Here is a 21,559-nt window from a genome sequence, read left to right on the forward strand (position 1 = left end):
ATGAAAAATATTCTCCTAGTATCCCTGGCATGTGGACAAATTTCTATTGACTTTCTCCTTTTTCATGGCAGCAGGTCAGAGGATTCTTTCGCTCTGTCTCTATCACTGTGTCTCTCTGTTTCTCTATCTTTGTCCCTGTCTCCCTCCATCTGTCCCTCTGTTGATCTTTGTCATGTTCATATTTGCAATTTGAGGGTAGTAATCAGGGTTGAACTCAGGGACTTGTGATTTTTGGACAAGTACTCTATGATGAGTCATATTCAATGCACTGTCTGCCGGCTTTCAAATGGAGTCCCACTTATTTAGATTTTCTCCTGGAATTTTGAGACTATGATTATTCTATGTATAATGAAATGACAGGTGAATGCTACTATGACCAGCTTTTTATTGGTATGAATGAGGTTGTGCAACATTTTTTTAACCTAGTTTAGCGTTGAACCACAGTCATTTTGGTACAAGTGCCTGAATACTTAAGATCGTAGGTGTGAGCACCATGCCTGCACACACTCACAATTTCAATTTTGTGTAAAATATGTAATGAGAAATGAAATACCATCTTATATATTCTTATATTAAGTCATTTGTCTCCTATAATCTGCAACAGAGAACAGGTCTCTAATGTTTACCCTACCTGTGTGCTCTGAACAGTCTCTGCCATGAGTTTATACTTCAAATATAATCACATGAGAATTGGAAACCAAGTCTTGGAGACTTTTACTGTCTTGTTTTTGTTCAGTTGTTTCATAGTCATTTAAATTCCATATTGGCACAATAGCACCACAGCCCTAAAATATATAAGACTATATACTTTAATGTATTTTTCTGTTTTATTTTTCTTTATTTTGTAATTGATAAACCTATGTAAGCTTGGTTTTTACATTTGCATTCTGTGTCTTTTGGAGAGATGAGTATATACTAAGAAACACAGAAGCACAGCACTTAACAGATACTAGCATGTGTGCAGTTACCAGGTTTCAGGCCTTTTGTAGCTTCACAATATCTAAAAGCCTTTTTTTTTCTCCCTTCCCTGCCTTTGGCCAAGAGAGCAGATGGATAATTACACTCCTCAAAAGATAAATTAAAGAAAGAATTTGGACCAACTGAGCAAATGAAATATACTGCTAATGGAAGGTTGTGGAGAAATGGCCAAATAAGAGTCACAGATGACCTTATTTTCCCGCTGGTGACAGTGCCTTCCAGATTAAAAGCTGTTTTCTTTTATTGAAATAGAATAGTGCCAAACACTGAACCTGCATTGTAAGACATACATCAAGAGAGAAAATATTTCACCACAATGACATGACCTGACATTTTAAAGCAGATAACAAATGACATCTTGTCAATGGCACCAATTTATTATTCCCTCTCTTGTACCTTGGTGCCACAGCAGGATACACATTCCTTTTAATCATGAGATTGTGTTAAACAAATTTTTACCAGCAGAGACTGTAAAATGGGCCTCATCGTTTCCAAATAGCCTGACCTCTCAGCTGTTCCCACGATGGCACATAAAGACAAAGGTGATGCTAAATTTTTTATCATTTTATTCAATTTCAGATCCAATTATGAGAGGGTCTTCCATCACTTACACAGGGCCTACACTATCACAAGGAGTGCCACGCATTAATCAGACTCTTTTATCCTGCAGACACCAGTGCTAAATCACACTACTTCCTCCAAAAGGAAAGATGAAATAGATGCAGATGTCCACGCAAGATGCTCACTTCTGTTCTGTTATAATAGGAAATGATTCCTGGGGTGGACCTGCCATTGATGCTGAGACACTCAAAGTCCTTGGTGATTTTTATGTGTTCCTCCCCAAAAGGAAGCCCTTCTCTTACATGCTTTAATAACCCTCTTCCAGTTTCTATCATGGAGTCTACCAGTATGAAGAGTGCCATAGGGCCATGACTTTCTTGTTGAACTGTTGTAACTAATCAGCATGGAAGCTGCAAAATGACACTCAGCCTTATGAAAAATTTCCCTTTATTTCAAGAGTGCTTTGACATGTACACAGGACAAAGACCTTAGATGATTCATATTTTCAACTGATGGCATTAAATTTGTGGGTCATAGCAAGACAGGAAGATTTACATTACTAAGGAACTTAATGCTTTTAGACTTGGGCCTAAAATAAATATAAATCAAGTTAAAAATACTATTTGATTAATACATTGTATTTTATGCATAAATTATATTTAGGAGGATTTATGTTGACGTGGTAGTTTCAGCTACACTATGAAGGAAATGAGTTAGTTGCTAAGGAAATATATGAAAAGTGCATAGGAAAAAGTTAAATAAATGTCAGATGAAAACTAATGGGGAAAAGTAGAAATGTTTTCCTTTTGTGCAGTATAAGACAAACATGGGTTTAAATGCTACTGTGACACCTTTAAGTATGTGTGTCATACATAATTATGTGTGCTATAGAACCTTTAATAGTCTAGTTCCTTTAGAAAAGAGCAATGATAGTTCACACCTTCCATTGTTTGAAAGGATTAAGTAAGCTCATCTATAAAGCACCAGTTTAGCTAACTGTCCAGAAACAATCCCTAAGTCTCAGCTTTCCTTATTGTCACTAGGAAGTTCTAAGACTATGCCAAGCTTTACCTTTAAAATGCCTCTCACAGCACATGGGTGCTGCACTCTGTCTTGTGGTGTGATTTGGGGGAAATTCTGACAACTTCAGAAAGTAAGGCTTAGAGGATATAGGTCATTTGGGGTGTGCCTTTAAAGGTAATAACTGATTCCCACTCCCTTCCTTCCTCTCTACATCCTCACCTAATGGTCCCCTCTCGCCAATGAGTTTTATTCTACAGTGAGCCCTGAGTCCTTGAAACTAAAACCTGTGAAACCAGGAGTCAAAATAAATCTTTCTTCCTTTCAAATTTTCCTCTCAAGTACCATTATCACAGATAAATAACAATAATGAAGGCCCTTCAAATGAGCAACTATAGTTATTAATTTGACCTCAAAAGACTGGTTAAAACAAATACTCTCATCTCCTTTAAATGTGAATTGAGATTTAGAAATTTTGTAGCTGAATTGTCTTTCATATGTGATGATCTACAGAGACAGGTAAAGAAACGTATTAAAACTAATGCCCTTCGACATTTATTTACAATATCCTGTTTATCTACAAGAAAGCTCTACAATATTCATGCTTCTTAATCAGTCCACATATGTAGTTTTAGGAATATTAAATTAATAATCTAGCTTTGACTCCAGTACCCTAGGACTCCTAATGTTCAGAGAAAAAAAAACATTAAATTTCTAATTCAAGTAACTAAGTGGCTGTGAGTTATATCTATAATTAAATAAAATTATATATGGTGCTTTAGCTTGTTAAACTTTGATTTTGGCTTTCTAAAGAATTACACTATTTGAGATTTCTCTTGATTCTACAATTTTTCAATTAATACATTTATATACACTTGGTGCCATACAAAAAATTTTACTTGTGATATTAGAAGCTAAATCTAGCTTCTACATGTCTTGTTGGGCATGGTCGTTCCATTTCTTTCAAAGGGTTTAATATCATTCCTAACAGATGACTAAAAATCCACTATGTATATATCACTGGGCTGTGGTAGATAGTGCTTGGTGAGAACCACATTTCCTTCTGCCTCCTAATGTCACCTGCCCCAGAATCGATTTTCCTGATGACATCTTTTTATTTTTTTATTGTAATGTATAAAGGGGTTACAGTTACATTCACTAGATAGTAGGTGCATTACTTTTTACACATTGATTCCCCTTCTGATGTTTTTGTCCCCATTTCCCTCCCCCCACCCCTCCCATCTTTATGGCCTTTGTCTCACTAGATAAAGCTTTACCTTTTGCTCTGTTTCCCTTTCCTTTCCCTTCTTTTTTTTTCCCCTCCTCTTCTTTCTACTCCTTCTTCAATCCCATCCAATTTCCCCTTCCTCCTCTTCCTCCTCCTCCTCCCCTGCCTTCCCCTCCTTCTTGAGTCCCCTGTCCCTCTTCTCTCTCTTCTTTCTTTCTTTTTCTTCCTTCCTTCCTTTCTTTCTTTCTTTCTTTCTTTCTTTCTTTCTTTCTTTCTTTCTTTCTTTCTTTCTTTTCCTTCCTTCCTTCCTTCCTTCCTTCCTTCCTTCCTTCCTTCCTTCCTTCCTTCCTTCCTTCCTTCCTCCCTCCCTCCCTCCCCCCTTTCTTTCTTTCTTTCTTTCTTTCTTTCTTTCTTTCTTTCTTTCTTTCTTTCTTTCTTTCTTTCTTTCTTTCTTTCTTTCTTTCTTTCTTTCTTTCTCCCTTTCCCTTTTCCTCCTCTCCCTTCCCTTCCCTTCCCTCCTTTCTCTTCTCCTTCCTTCCTTCTGTATGTGTAGGCGGGGGGAGGGGGAACAGGGAGGGCTTGGAACATTACCAGGATTTTACTTCATGGCTTTGTCCATTGCTCAAAGCCTTTAGGACTTGATGGTCTGGTTATAATAAAATTTGTGATAAGATTTCGCATACTGGCCTGGCCTGGTGGGTAGTCCTTCTGTCTACACTTCCTGTTTTCTATCTAGGCTGAGAAACACACTGCCACATCCAGTCTTTTTCTTTTGAGAAGAAGTCATTTTGTCCAAGCTGGCTTGGAGTTGTGATTGTCCATATATCTGCTTCTTCTGCCCTTTCCCCCTCCCCCATGTTTCTTCTTCCCTTCCTCTCTTCTGGCTTGAAAACGAACACTTTTACAACTAGATGGTAAGAAGTTTTATTTGTGTTTGTTTGGCTGAGTTTTTTCTTTCTTCAGCACTGTTGATGGCCCCTTTTCCTGTGACAGTTGCTGGCTTATTGTCTCCCAGGAGTAAAGAGGAGCTCATAGGGGAAAATTGAAAATGTGTGCTGTTTATTATCTCATCTTATTAATCTTTATTTAGCACATTGTATTTCAGAAAAGGGGGGATTTATGATGGCAGATTTTATATTTTTAGATGTAGTGAAGTGAAAAATGAGTTGATGGGGGCTGAGAGGAGAGGACAGCAATGAAAATGAAGGAATGGAGAGAGGAATTCTAGAGTGCCATAAAGTCATATGAATTTGCTTGAGGCAGACCACATGTTTTGCTCTTGTGTTTCAAAGCAAAGAGAAGCAAAGAACATTAACCATTATACACGATGTCCATAAAGTAGGAGATCACCTGTTGCTTAGAAGATCACAATTGTTCTTGGCACTGACTCTAAAGAAAAATGTTTCCTTTGAGTACTCATAAAAAGGGCACCACAACATGGAAAAGAGAATCTTCCAGAAATTGTCGTTATTACATCAATGAGTTTTATAGTCTGCTTCATACAGAGCCCTTCAGTGCCCAAGGCACCAGGCCAAGGTGAAAGCACAATTTATTAGCAGTGTTTCTGTGGGGAGAATGTTTTGTAGTCTACACGTGCATTTTCCTGTTCATCAAGCTTAGTCCGTGGATAGGTTTTAATGGTCCCTCTGTGTAGAGTGAATTACATTTCAGGAAATTTCACAGATATTATTTCTGTTAAGTTTGGATGGATACTGAACAGCAGTGAATTTGTAGTTCAGCTCCCTAACAAATGCTTTGGGTGCAACTACTTTGAGGTATTGATGAAGAGCAGATGCACGTAGGGTATTTTTATGTGAGCTGGAAGCTGACCGGCATTTCTATTGAAGAAGTTGAATTCTTAGAAGAAGTAGGGAGTAACAATAGCTATCATGTTTTGCTACAAAAAAAACATGGCTGCTGGAAAAAGATAGTGAAAGAAAACCCCATCATAAACCAGTCTGAGTCTGCTTTAACTCATTGATACACATGTCCCTTTGAATGTAGCCATGATAATTGAAACCCAAAGAGGACACAAGGATCTATGTGTCCTTAAACACTCAGAGTAATTATGAACTCCATCATAATCTCTGTTGACCATTTAACACTGAGGACTCACACAATAAATTGGTGTCAAATCAGATACAGAAGTAAGGTGAGTGAACCACATCTAAAATTAAGATACAATGATAAACATCTTATCTTGTAGATATCAAAATTAATGTCATCAAGAGATGGCATTTTACAAAAATATTATATATTAAAAATACTGACATACATTTCTAGAAAAACACACAATTCAATCGATTGAGTTCTCATTTATGTTTTTCATTAAATGAGTCACTCAGTTTAGTCAATTGCCTTTGATTTATGTAGACATATGATATGCTACTATATTTTTGTTTATCTCTACTTTTGTTTCTCCATTGAAGTCATATATCTCCAAAAGCTTTTTTTTCAGAATAAATATATTATCCCATGATTTGAGAAAAATGTTATGATAATATATTAGAAAATGAATATTGGGAATAATGCCATTCCCAAATTATCAGGAAAAGTAGTTCTGGGTTTTTGGATCATTTATGTTAATTAAAATATGGCAAGTGCCAAACATTTTTAAGTTTTAAAAGTTTATTTGTTCATGTAACCATGGTGTTTTTGTGAAGTTAAGTGCTAAACAATTATTAGAAGGAAAGTCTGATGGACTCAAAAGCCAAGGTTAGAACGTTGAATTTAAGTTTGAATGACTCTAGGTTGTCATTTGTTTACTTGCTACTTACTAATAATCCACCTAAAATGCCATAAGTGATATTAATTTTATCTCTGCCAGCACTACCAACTGTGGAATGTTAAGTAGGAGATTTGGCAGATACAGAGATTTTTTTTTTCAGTCACCTTCACAAACAGTATGTAGATTCCAAAGCTGAACAGCTTACATACTAACAAAATCACTATCCCAAGCATGTGGCAATGGAAAAAACATGTCATTCATTTTTTGCTCTGTGATTGACAGTGTTTCCAGAAATGCATGGTTTTAAATAGACTTTTTTTCTGATCTTCATAAAAATACATGAACTTTACTTGGCAAATGATTTGACTGTAAGCAAAACTATGAAGTTAAAGAATGATTTTCCAGCTTTTTCACTGTGTGTTCCAACACTAACACTGTATAACCTACAGACTCTACTTACCATCCTTTAAAATTCATTAATTTCTAGCTGAGGTGACAGCAAGCATTGACCAGAAAGAGATCTTGAAAATAATGACTGGTGTCTCTTCAGAAAGCATGGTTTGCTTTCCTTTGTCGGAATCTATGTATAAGTGATGTCAATTATTATTAATTTGATAGTCTAAATCGCAATAATTGTGTGCTTAATAAGTTGCAATTTGAAGAAAAACAAGATGTCCTTATGTAAGCATGACTTGTTTTCCTTCTAAAAGTTTAATAGAGTATCACTTTGAAAAAATGTTATTTTGTTGGATTTTCTTTGGAAAAGTGCTAGAAATCAGTTAGCTCATTCAATACTCCTGAAACTACACATCTTAAGCAGAAATGCACCTTCTACTCATCTGTCTAACGAACATTGTTGTGGAAATTCCTTTGATAAATGACTGGTGAATTTGACAGAGGTATGAAAAGGTCAGAGTCTCCAGGCCTCTCAAATTTCTAAAGGACCTAGTTTCTCATGGAGCAGACTGAACAAAAATGCTGACTGATTTAAGAAGGTGCTAGACTTGATTACGCAATAGTGACAAAAATTGAGCTGCCTGAATAATTAACAACACAACCTGAATTGTTATTCTATATTTAAATTAGGAAATACTTGAATCAGTGAATATGAAATAGATGTTAATTTATATCATTTTATAGTTTTGTTTTCTACTTTCATGTCAGATAATACAATTAAAGTTTACTTTTCAAAGTAAAAATCAGGTATTATGAATTTTGTAATAGTTATTCTACTTTTGTGATAGAGCATATCTACTTGTACCTATTATATATGGCAGAAATTTGTCATCCCAGTGAACATATTTTAGATTTATAGAAGAGAAGGATTTCAGGCATCAAGGCATTTCAGATATTTATTCTGAAGAGTATAGCAGAAAGTAGACAACAGATTGCAATTTAAATGCTGTACTGTTTTGTAACATATATCTGCAATCAGAGCTAGAAGGACATGCACAAATAAGAATGTATTAAGGATATTAGTATTTCTACTATACAGTTGGCTAGAGGAATTGTCACATGCTTTAACATTTTCTCAGCATAGCTTCAGGCTGTGGGCATTATTTTCACATTCTATTCTTAAAGAAATGGTACATTATTTTGTGTCAACTTTAAGGGATGGACAACTTTATAGAAATACCAAAGCACTTTATAGTAGGGAGAAAAAGTAAATTTTGAATCTGATTTTGTCATGCAACCAAATGACAGTGCAAACTATACAGAGGCAGGTAGCAAGCGACACAGAGAGTGGAACTAAATGAGCATTTTCTAGGAAAATATGGAAAACGATTATAATTTAGCCCAATGTAAGCATTAATAGAGTATAAAATAACAAAGACTAAAGAAAAAAAAGGTATTATAAGAGAACTTGAACAATATTTATATTTAAGGAACTAATGAAAGACCAGAAGCAGCTGTATGGGCCAGGGGCTCATTCTTCATAATCAAGGCTATTTGAGAGGTAGAGATCAGGAGAACTGTGATTTAGACTAGCCTAGGCAAAATATGAGACCAAGAAAAGTGAGTCATAGTGGTACGCACACCATCTTAGCCACCAAGGGAGTCTACATATGAAAAGAGAATGGAGGTCTAGTTCTGGCCTGGAGATGGAATGATAACCCAAGTGAAAGGGCTATAGATATAGTTCAACTGAGACAGTTTCTACTTAGCAAGCAGTAAGTCCCATGACTGGAAAAAACATTTTCATGGGGGCAATTCAAGAAAGAGTAAACTATATAGAATACACTATAAGTCTTAGAAGGTGGGAATGGCGATGCTATGAGATGTGGACAAGAACTGCAAAATGGCTGGACACATCCTGGCTTCTATGGTATTTATGAAGTAATCAGAGTTATGATAGTGAGGCAGTTATAAAGTCTTTAGGGAGCAGGAGGAGAGAGAAAGCAGAATTGGAATATCAAATATTTTGGATGTAGCAAGCACTTGATTACCATTAAACTACTCACGAAGCAAGGCCTGAGAACTGTGACTATTTTTAACACTCTCATTGGTGTTTATCACAACACTCTTTATTAGACTCACAAATATTTATTGAGTTCCGTCTGGTGTGCTTGGAACTATATTAAGATCTGGCTGGGTTTTATAGGACATAGAAGAAATGGCTCTTCAAGGAGCGTGTGTTTCTGTCCTGTCAGATAGCATTAGGCCAAGGCAAAAAGTTTATTTCAGCCAACTCTATCCTGGTCTTCAATAACACCTCTTTATCACATTATTCCATTTGGTGCTCTTAGGAGATTGTGCCTTGCTTCTTTTGAACTTTGCAAGGACTGTCATCTTCATTTTATGAACAGAGATAGAATCCATACTGTAAGCATTTTTCTTTCTCTTTATACCTGCAAATAATGGTAGGCTGCATGTGTTATCACTGCTTCCGGCTTTGTGCTGCATGTCCTGGTAAACATCATCAGTATTGATTCTATTACTGGTTGTCTCTGCACAAGATTATAACCAGGCAATTAACCACGAAGCTCATTCCACTCATTGTGAGAATAACAGTCATTTATTTTTAGCAAACCAACTAACCTTTAAACTGCATCTCCAGGCTTAGGCTTGCATCATCAGAACATGTCCTATTTCTGTAATGTTTCAACCTTTAATAGCCTTCTTCCATTAACTTAGAATGTTTCCCTTTCACGGATTTTATAAAAAAAAAATTAAACTATAATCCTTTAAGTTTTGCCATTATGTGGATATTAAATTAATGTATTTATTGTATAGTACATGTATCCCTGATTTATAATAGGAATCGATTTAACAAATTATGAATAAAATTTATTAAGTGGGTAACAAAATTATTCCCTGAAAGAAATTTTTAAAAATTAATTTTACTAATATCTTAAGTCCACAATTACAAAAACTGGAGAGTAGAGGTTCTTAGTTTGTCCTCTTGCCTGTAATACATCACTGTGCAGTGAGATGATCTCCCTTTAGACCATAGGAAGATGCTCAGATAGCTTGGCTGCTAGTTGTACCCACCTAACTTTAAATCCATGGTGGTTGAAGTTCTGTGGATTAAGTTGACCCAACCAGAATGAAATTGAGAATGTTTCTTTTCCAGTTGGGAGGTTTTGATTTGGTGTGAGACATGGCTCCATAGCCCTCATCCTGGGGAGGGAACAGAGAAGGAGATAGGCAAAGCTGATCTATGATGCAACCAACATTGAACTCTCAACCACATCAGCCCAACCTGCTCAATCTCTGGTCATGCCACACACAGGGTCAAGAAAATCCCTTTGTAGTCTAAGATGGTTAATTCTGACATGGTAGGCTGGGTAGGCCATGGAGTGCTTAGATTAAACATCATTTCTGATGGTTAACAGAAATTCCGAGTATCCATTTAGAGGTGAGTTAACATCTGAATGTATACATTCAGTTGAACAAGTTTGGTTTGCTCCACAGTGTGAAAGGGCAGGGCCAGCTGCTTTGATTGGTTGAATAGAATAATTGGGAAAAGGGAGAATTTCCTCATCTCCCTTTTCTTTCCTCCACAATGTAAGTGGGCTGGGATATACCTCTTCATTTTCTGCTGACTTTGAGCGGAAGTTTGTATCAACAGCTCTCCCATTCTCAGGCCTTTGGATTAGGACTAAATTATCCCCTGGATTTCCTGACACTCCAATTAGCAGTTGGAAGATTGTAGGGCTTGCTCAACTTCTATGTATGTTCCTCTTAATGAGTCTCCATATACAACACATATGTATCTCTTGTTTGTTTTGTTTCAACTGAGAACTCAAACTAACAGAGATTGTGTAATGCCAGGTTCCTAATTATTACAAAATCCCAATATAAATAACATCATGGATGAAACCCTTTGGAGCTATACAAACTGTTCAGTAACACAGTTTAAGGAGAAACAAATACGTAAAGAAGTACAGTTTTTCTTTTATAAAACAGTGATCATAAGTCCTACTACATTGCAGAGTTTCACAAAGAGAAAGAAATATATGTATTGCTACTATCATGCAGTAAGTTGATTCCCAACAATCTATGAGAATATGTTGTCTCATGATCAGTTGACTGTCCAATGATCTATTAGAATATATTATCTCATGTCATAAGAGAGCTTTGATTCAATGGCCTCAGTGCAATATACCTTTTATGCTGATTTGAGGAAGTTTGAACTTTATTCATCTAGCATGCAAATCTCTGCAGATAAGGTGATTTACTGTTGCATGTAACCCTTCAATTAAAACTAGTTTGTAATCTTTAATATTATATGTTCCTAGCAGGAATTCTGGAATTTCTGTGCCTACTGTATGAAAGCTTTCTTTCTGCTTCCCCTTATCATTTAGCTTATTAGTTGCTATGAGTGTATAAATATATCAACATTATTGTATCCCAAATTTTTGCACAAAAACAAATGAAGGCTTTTTCTCACCTCTGGATTTTACTTCTGTGTTCTTTATTACAAGCCATATAAACTAATGAAATGTCAACTGAGAGGCAAACAAATTAAGATATTTGTAGCCTCAAGGAATCTCATTAGAATTTATTAATCACAAAGGTAAACATGAACAAACATGGGTCTGTCATTTATTTGTCTATCTGCCTGTCAATGGACAGCTATATGGCCCCAGATAAACTAGAAATCATTTGTCCAAATGATCAAGGGAGATTATCTCCAATAATAATACATATTACTATCAGATATTCCTGATAGGATGCACTGAGAAAGCTACTTTACCATTATAACTTTCTCCAAATTGCACAACCTTACTTTAGTAAATATTACAAAGTCCTAAAGTGAGTCATAAGTTACAAAACAATTAATAAATAGCCCTTACAACAAGAAAGTTGTGAAAGACAAGTCAACAATATCCCTAGAGTGTTGAGATTAAAGAGACATGAAAGAGATAAAGAACATGGTGGGGAACTTAGGGTGTGATCAGAATGAACAATGAAATTTCATTTATTTACTGTGTTAATGACCCTGTCTCAGTTTTGTGCATTGTGCAATGGTTAGATAAGATGTTAGCATTAGAGGAAAATTAATGTGGGTATATGGGAACTCTCTGTACTTTTTTTGCAACTTCTCTGAAGATCTAAAATTATTTCAAAATAAGAGCATTATAAGATGTAAATGCTAATGATAGCTTTAGAGAGGGAAGGAATTATCATATAGTCTAATTAGAACACCTTCACTTTATCTTTATGTCAGTACGGATTCATAGGAGTTTATTGTATTTGGGGAGACCATGACTCAATACTGTTTTATCAAATGAAAATAGATTTGAAAAAGGCATATTTATGTCAGATTTCAGAACCCTGAAAGCAAAAAAAGTAAAAGAAAGGCTCATGTGTGTATGTGTGTGTCATAACAATGAAATTCCTACTGTGCAACCAATATAAACTAGCTTAAAAAAGAAAAATATCCAATTGTTTCTTAAATAAAAAACTTAAAGAACATCAGCACTATTCAGAGGGTATTTGCTGTCTGCCAGATGCTCTTCTAAAATACTGCACTTCCATAGCTCAGTCCTCTTAATCATTAGTCCCATTTTAGGAATGCAATATTATTCCCAAAGCTATTATGTCCTCCAAATCACACGTAATGAAATGACAGTAATCATGTTTGAAGCCACTTAGTTTGTCTCTTATGATGTACATTCTTCACAATGCCCTGAGAGCTGTCACATGATAATAACAAAATAAGTATTATATGGGGAATACTATGCCCTTGTCCACAGATGCCTGCAGGTGATGCAAGGATTCTTGGGTCTATATTTAGTCTGCTGTTTATCAACTCTGAAGCTTTTGAGTCAACTTCTATATCCCCTGGCTATCTTCTCTCTACCTGACATGGTACTTACTCCTGGGTGCTGGAACCAGAATGAAATAAGCTAATGGAAATTCATTGGAACATACTAGGAAGCCTAGAGAAGTCATAGAGAAAGTCACCAAGCAGGAGCTCAATAGATGCCAATTGCTTCTAGGCATGTATGATGGTGAATGACTATGAAGTTCATCCATTAGTTCACCTGCAACTTGTTTTTCTATGTATTGTACTAGTGGGATACCAAAGGACAAGTCATGGGTATTTTAGGGAAAAAAGCCATGATAGCGCATGATTTGATGATTCAAAGTAGATAGCCTAGAGTCTTTTAGGTATTGATTAGTTTTCTCAGAATCAAGCTAGGGTATTCATTAAACTGCTATGGAATATTTGATACTTTGGGGGAGAGAAACTATACCTGGACTTATATACCCAGAGCCTAATACACAGCTTCACTTCTACCACTTGTGCCCCATTGCCAACTTTGGTGGTTTTTTCTTTGTTGGTGGTGGTGGTATTGATTAATAGATACATTTCTCAATGATTTTTTGCCTGTGCTGTCTTCAAATCATAATTCTCAGATTTGAGTCTCTTAGTAGCAAGCTTACAGGCGTGAGTCACCTGCATTTTGGTGGTTAATTAGAGATAAGCATATCAAAAATTTTCCTGCTCGGGGCTAGATTTGAACAAAGATCCTCAGATCTCAGCCTTCTGAATGGCTAGGATTACAGGCATGAGTCACTGGAGTCCAGCTGAAATGCGTTTTTTTCTAAAGCTCCCCTATTACATTCCAAAGTTTTATATTGTAATATCTCCTGGCAGTTACTTTATGATGAATAAAAAATGCCCAACTTACATACCATTGACTTACGTTGAGTTAGAATAAAAAAGTGATGGTCCAAAATACATATTTCAAAAATTACTGAAATGTTAAGTGATTTTTAGAAATGTGGCCAAACCTTGAACCCCTACAAAAATCTCTAAGAACATTTATCAAATCCAATAAATAGCAATACTGCAGGGTAACTTTCAAATGGTATTTCATCACTAGTTTTATTTTGATCTATCTTTTTTAACTTCAATTCCTCATGAAAACAAGTTATATAGCTTATAGTATTACGCTAGCAAAATGATTTCCATAAATAAAGCAAGAAGCAATGGAAAGGAACATATATAAAGATTAATGCATCAACTTTTAGGCTTATGGAGACTAGCTATAATTCCTGAGCCTGAAGTTATTGGAAAGAAAATCTCTCTTATAGAAACAGGCAACAAATCCCAAACTATCTGAACAACACAAGCAATTTGCTTTCCCTTGACTTAAAGAATTGTGGTTTTATGGCCATTTTCCTCAAGTTTATTGATTTCATATGCAGTTTTGTACAATGACATAATGCATGTGGGCTTCACACACAGAGTCAGAAAGGATAACTAACATTCATGTCATTCGTCAACTGCAAGCAATCAATAGGCCCTCGTCTAAAGTTAGATGTGAAAGGCAACTGGAGAGAAATTCTCTTCAATCAAAGTACCAGAGGGACAAAAAAATGAAAGATATTTCAGAAGAGAAGCAGCAAAAAATCAAAATAAAACCTTCAAAGGTCAATTGTTTCTTAGAATATGTGTTTATAAATATATATGTATATATACAGCTTCTTTATATAGATGTGCATATATATAAATATAAATATATATATATATATACGCATCTTAGAATGATGTATAAGGTTTAGCATCTTTCTACTACTTTTACCATTTTCAATGGTAAATGATAATTTTCCAGTAAGTGGTAATTAAATAGCTGTTTATATGAATCCCTGCTATCCATGTAGAAACTGAGGTATGCAACCCCTAAAACTTTATTAATGTAGATGGTTAAGGATTATAGACTCATTTTAATAGAGTCTATAATATTCTAAGTCCTTTAGGGATTCATGAGTTATAAATATAAAAGTAGTACTGTTTCTTGGTTTATTCATACTAGACAACTTCTGTATGATTGTTAGAACAAAACGAACATTTCACCGGATGATGATAGTGAGAGTCACAGCTAGCCTTCTGAAGTTGGTTCAGCCATTTGCTCTTCATTTTAGCCTTTTGTTTATGTCTATTGCCCTAACTACTATTGGCATTTCTCAGTGTACAATAATCCAGGATTACTTTTTAACCTAATTTAGGCAACTCTATTGTATCAACTCTACTGTAATTTCTTATCAAAAAAGGCATTGCTGCCATACTTGGTACACATCACTTGAATCCCAGGTAACTAGGCCCACATACAGCCAAAGACCTCCACTTTAGCCAGGGCTGATGGACAGCTGATTAAGAATCCTTGAATTGTGTAATATTTGTCTTCTTGCAGACAGGGACAATAAGATCTTTGTGTCAAGAACTTGAAGCAACAGAGAGGAAAGAGTTACAGTGGCACGCATGGGCCTGAGCTAAAAAATAAAAGGAAAAGAAAGGACTGTAAGGATTGTACTAGCAAGCGGGAGGCATTATGCATGAGAGGTTACAGGGAGAAAAGCCTCAGAGGAGACAGGAGAGCCATGAATCGGATAGGCTCACAGAAAGCAGAAGCACTAAGAGAAATCATCTGATCCAGGGAAAAGAGAGAATATCTTAAATCCTTAATGTTTCCATTTCTAGCTCTTATTCAAATTCAGATGATCTTCTGGTCTTTGAAATCTGTGAATTTGCTGCATTCAAAAAATGCTATCTCATTTTTTTACAGCTATTTTGATTTGGACCTTTGTTCCTTCCTTATATACTGTTCAACACATGATTTGCCAAATTAATGTGCAAAGCAAACAATGATTCTTGCATTTTAATGCTGCTGCACCATCCATTAAACACATTTTCCTGTTTTGGTCTTAAAACAAGAATGTGAAGCAGGCGAGATCTGTAATATCTTCAATTAAAATGAAGGCATAGAAGTTTGGAAGGATGCAGGAATTAAGTACTTGGTGATTTACAAGAGTAAAAAAAAATAGAACGAGCATAGGCTAGTGGTACTAACCAGGGTTGGCTTTGGACCATGATTCTCAGATCACAGCCTCCAGACAAGCCAGGATGGCAGGCTTGAGTCACCAGTGTTGGCAACATTTTATTTTATTTTCAAGTGAGTGAAACAACCCATGTCAATCAGTTCGGGCTCAAAAGGCACAGACCCTGGTCTCTAGTAACCTTCTTCAGCTCTGAGGAAGCACAGCCCTTCAGCATGGAAGTGTGGTTCTACAAGTCCTAAGTGAATGCCATTTCTTCTTCTCATGCATACTTTCCCAGTACCCATTATGTGGTGCTGTGGAGGTGAGGAAGTAGAGCAAGACAGAAACTCTCCTAGGATTTGTTCAGTTTGCATCTGTGAATAACAATTTCAGCCTTTTATGCATTTTGTTGATACAAAAATGCTTGCATCTAATTTTACAGTACTTTCTTCTGAGGCAACTAGTAACATAGAGAAACACGTCTGTGGATTTAGCAGATCCAAAAGGAAGAATAACTTCACATTTTTCTTTTTGGGGGGCCCTAGAAAGAAAGTATCTTATAGATACTCCTCATTTTTAAAAAATCATAGAAGCAATAAAATCTGTGATAGAGCTTCCTGGGCAGATAGAGGGCCTCCATTTGGCATATTCTTTGTGGAGCAGATAAAACGCAGAAGACATATAGACATACTAAAGGGCATAATAAACAGTCTGAATGGATGCCTTGACCAAGGAGTTTACCACCGAAGAGAAAAGCTGAGTGGAAACTGAGAGTCAGATGGCAGATGATACATTTCAGCTGCTTGGTTGTGGACTCACAACCCAGGATTGAGTGAGCCTGCCACACAGAGAAGGACTAGCATTAGTCTTGGATCCATATATGAAAATTTCTGCCTTCCATTTTTGTTTTCAGAACACTATGACCAGAGCAATGGGTCTTTTCTTGCCATTAGTATGATCATGAGGGCAGACTAGTTGCACTTATACGGTAAATAGCCACTCTGTACAGCCAGACTCTAACAATGGAAAGATGGCTGTGGATGGTTGGAAAGTTCTCTTAAGGCTTTCAAATTCATTCCAAAGGGGATGTACTGACCAAAGATATGTATATCTATATGAATTATAAGATATGTGGCATATTCGTACTATACGTAGTGTTGCTCTTGTGCACACACATAGTATGTGTGTGTGTGTACTGAGAGAAAAATAGACTAGTGTTGTTGTGAGGAAGTTTAGATACTTTATGGAGTCATTTCTTCTAAGTATAAGTTGGCATAGTATAAATAACATTAGATATTTGAATATTAGGTTCAACTCTGAGAAAGGAAAAACATCCTGCAAAATATAGATCACTGCTTTTTTTTTTTTTGGTGGGGCATGGGGCATGAACTTTGGGCCTGGCCACTGTCCCTGAGCTCTTCTGTTCAAGGCTACTACTGCCCTACCCATGGGCCTGGGCATTGTCCTTGAGCTCTTCAGCTCAAGACTACCACCCTAACCCTTGAGTCACAGCCCCACTTCTGGTTTCCTAGTGGTTAGTTGGAGAGTCTCATGGACTTTAGTGTCCAGGCTGGCTTTGAACTATGATCCTCAGATCTCAGCCTCCTGAGTAACTAGGATTACAGCTATGAGCCACTGTGCCTGGCTAGATTACTGCTTTTTAAAATCAAAATTACACATGTAGACTATTATTTGGTGGTATCTTCTTTGGAGTTTCATGTCAAGTGGGGAGAAGGGAGAGAGAAGACAGTGTTGCCACCCCCGTCACAATGGCCTGGTGAGAGTTTCCAAGGAATCATGGGAAAGACCAGCCAGGTAGCCACAGACTGCCCTGGGCTTCTACCTACATCACAAACTCTGTGGAGCTGTATTAGCATTTCCTTTCACAGCAGTCAGGATTTCCCTCATTGGTCACGGGGTAGCATTGATGTCAATCAGATCTCTGAAACCCAAATCCATTCCATCTGAGCCTCTCATTGTGAACAAACAGCCCTACCAGTTCAAGGGCCCCACATCTCCTCTAACTCCTGAGGGAATGGCATCCTGACATTTCAAGACATCCCCTAGACTGAAGTCATTCCATCTCTGCAAAAAAAAAGGCAATAGTTGATGAGTGTAACTTTATGTGCAAAAGACATCATTATGTACGTATATGTATATGCATATATATGTGTGTATATATATATATATATATCAACTGTTAAAGGGAATGGTCACTTTACGGGTAATTTGTTAGCCATCAAATCTGTGGATACTTATCCCTATGTAGAGAAAATGACATTGGGAAAATCACAGGTTTAAATCTGCTTTTATAACTGCTTCTTGGTTTATTACACAAACTCAGTTGAGAGAGTAGTCTCTTTTGTACAGTACTACCGTGCTTTAGGGGTTCCCACACACATTATAGATAACATAGTAGGTGCCATCTCATTTTCCTCAGAACTCCTTGGACTTCTGTATTGGAACATCTATTCCCACCAATAACTTTCTTCTTCCCCTGTCCAGGGCCAATATTTGGCCTTGGCATTAATGCTGCATGGATGATCACTTTGCCAATGAACTGTGAGAATTAGTGGCTTGCACAAATCATTTTTTTCCTCTCATGGTGAAATAATTTCATGCAACCTTTTAGATGGACCAATAGAGAATGGAGCTGCCCATTTCCATAGTAATGACCCACTCAGTAACAAACTTCTATGGTGAATAGCTCCTCTTGATGTCTCATTCGTGTACCTTTTCACTTTTTCTTCACATCACCTCCCAGCACACTGCTCATACTTGCTTTAGCTTCTGGAGAATCCCATTCAAGAAATTTGAAGTTCAGGGACAACATATCCCTGTATTACAATCCACATAATTAAAAAATCTGATGGGCTGTCATCACTTATCTGATTAAAAAAAACAATGGCTTGTCCTTCATTTTTATTGATTTCAAAATTTTTGTGAGAAATGATTTCATCAGAAGAAAAACTCATAATGAAATGTCAGTGAATGTCAGCAGGAGGAATTCCGGAAACTGTGAACTTTCAAACATGAAGTGAAACCCATGAGTCGGACTGGACCATTCTTCAGAGTTTATATTGTCCATACCTTTTCCTCTGAACATGTTCCTTTTTACGTTCAGACTTATCTCTAAGCTGTGTACCTATTGATTCCTAAAATTAACTATCCGAATTGTCCTCTAAATCCCTTTACAACACTTCAAAGTTATGAAGTTTTCATCAGGGTGAAGCACAAAGGAATGTGTGTTTACTTCTATTCGCTGAGAGGGATCTGTCCTTGGGAAATGTTTGTTGTCTTTAATTATGTACCTGTGTGTCTTGGAGAAGCTCTCTTTCTGTTAAAGCAATATTGATTTACCTCCCTTTCTAGCCAGGCATTCTATTCCACAGATGACTATAGAAATGACAGGCATCTCAAGAAATTACCTCTAGAGGAAAATATGTAGGGCCAAGAAATATTTTTAAAAAATCATTCTTACATTTTTACATTAGTTTGTTGGTACGATGGGGAGCAAAGGTGATCTAAAAAAAAGAAACATGGCAATCTGGTGAAACAGGAAAAACAAATCAAATGAAAGCAGGAAGTACAACGGATCAATTTATGTAACTGTGAATGGAGGGGTTAGCTTGTCCTGGTTATGATGGACAGATGTCTGTTACTTCCTTGTTAAATTCACCTTTGCCTGTGGAACTGAGAAGTCACTTGTCATTCTAATCACATTCAATGCCATTTAGAGATGATAACAAAGAATAAAAAAGAGCAAACACTAAAAGTGGAAGGCAGCTGGCATAATTCAAGGTGAATCTTGCATTTGGGGATAATCTGTCTTTACAAGAATGTATTGTACACAGTGGCTATAATTTGTGTCATGGCACATTCTTGAGAGTTTCAAATTGTCTTGTGGTAAAAATAGGATAGCTGCTAATAAAAATGATTAAAGAGGAAAAAAAAATGAAGGCAACTGCCTGGCCAAGACATTTAGTAATGGAATATGCCACTTTGCTTCTAGGTCACTGGTTCTAATTCAGCCTAAATCAGAAGGAACTGATTTTTTTTTATCATAGTGGGATGATTAATTCAAGGAAGATGAATTTGTTGTAGCCATAAATATTTCCAGATATCAGCCATAGCTTTCCATCATTTTTAGTTGTTTTGCAATTACTAAACAGTGACCAGATATTGCCTAGGGTAAGATTCTGATCCCATCTTTCTTACTAAGACGTCAACATTGCTGAAAGGGCATAGAAAAGTTGAATAACAGTCTGTTTGCTCAGAGATTGGTGGGCTTAGTTTGTTATACATGGTACTGGTTACAAGAAGTTTCCATTTAGAAGTTTAAAGAGAGAAGTCTGTCATTTAGTTGATATTTGACAAGAATTGCATTGATCAAATATTTTCTTTTCTTTAGTTTCCTCCCAAACTTCTTTAATATCACATATTGGGTTTCAGGGTAATTTTAGAATTGTGAGCAAAAATAGATTTTCTGAATATGCCATACAGATTCCCTTGGGGCTTAGCTTAACAGTTTCCATAGAGAAGTATCAAGATGCACTGCAGTAACCACATTAAAAAGGTAGGACTACCAAAGAAAATCAAGTCCTATGTATGTAATATATATACACAGAGGCTATCTGAGGGTTACCAAACGCTGTGGCAGTATATTTAGGTAAAGTAGTTATTTATTCCAGTTAAGGAGAGGTGATAAAACTTAAAAGAAACTAAACAACATTGAGAAAATTTCTTTTCAAACATGTATGGAAGACTTTTGTAAAGTTATTAAAACATAGGTCAGTTAGCATTGTATGGCATTCCAGATGTTTTTATATGTTGAGGGCTTTTGTCATTTATGTAATCTGAAGCATTAAATAGGAATAACAACAGGTCAATAAAACTGAGCTATAGGACTATGTTGCAAACCTTTTGGTGTCTATTAAATTGGAATCTTGGCTCCATATTTTGGTATTCATAATATTCTTAAACAACCAATAATCTTTTCTGAATACTTTTATTATCTTTAAGTAGTTGTGCAAAGGAGTTGTCATTTTCTAAACAAGTATATGAATATAGTGCATATTGCTCAATGGCCCCCATTCAACCTTCTCACTCATCCCTCTTGACTCACCCCTTCCCTTACTTATCTTAATTTCAGGTTATATATTTAATTTTCTTTTGCCTGCTTTTAGATTTAATTTTATTTTGTTGTAAAGGTGATTAACATAAGGATTACAGTTACATATGTAAGATAATGAGTATATTACTTGTGAACATTGTTATCTGCTCCCTGGATTTTCTCCCATTTTCCCTCCTCCCCTTGCCTCTGATTGCCTCCCTGCCCCAGCTGTAAAGTTCAATTTCAACATAGTGTCTTATGAGTATCCCCAAATCAGGTAAACTTATATGTAAGGCATGGGGCACCAAAATAAAAAAAAACAGTGATGACATCAACCAGTAATCTAATTTTCTAATTCTTATTCTATGAACCTCAGCAAAACTGCATAAAATTAACCTGGCATTAATAGTCACATAGACAAGATGGAATGATCACTATGTTTGCTTCCATTCACATTTGATTGTTAACATGTTTTTCCTACATGGTGTGTAAAGTTAAATACTAAAAAAACCTAATGCAAATTATCTTTGGTGAAACTCCTTTGACCATTATGGATTACAGGTAGATATTTATACTTAGACATGTATGAGACAAACAAACACTAATTTCGTTAAAACAGGCCAACAGTGAAAAACAAAACCTGCCATCGTGACTC

This window comes from Megascapheus bottae, chromosome 23 (assembly GCF_031878675.1).
Source record: "Megascapheus bottae isolate mThoBot1 chromosome 23, mThoBot2.hap1, whole genome shotgun sequence".
In the NCBI taxonomy this organism is placed as follows: domain Eukaryota; kingdom Metazoa; phylum Chordata; class Mammalia; order Rodentia; family Geomyidae; genus Megascapheus; species Megascapheus bottae.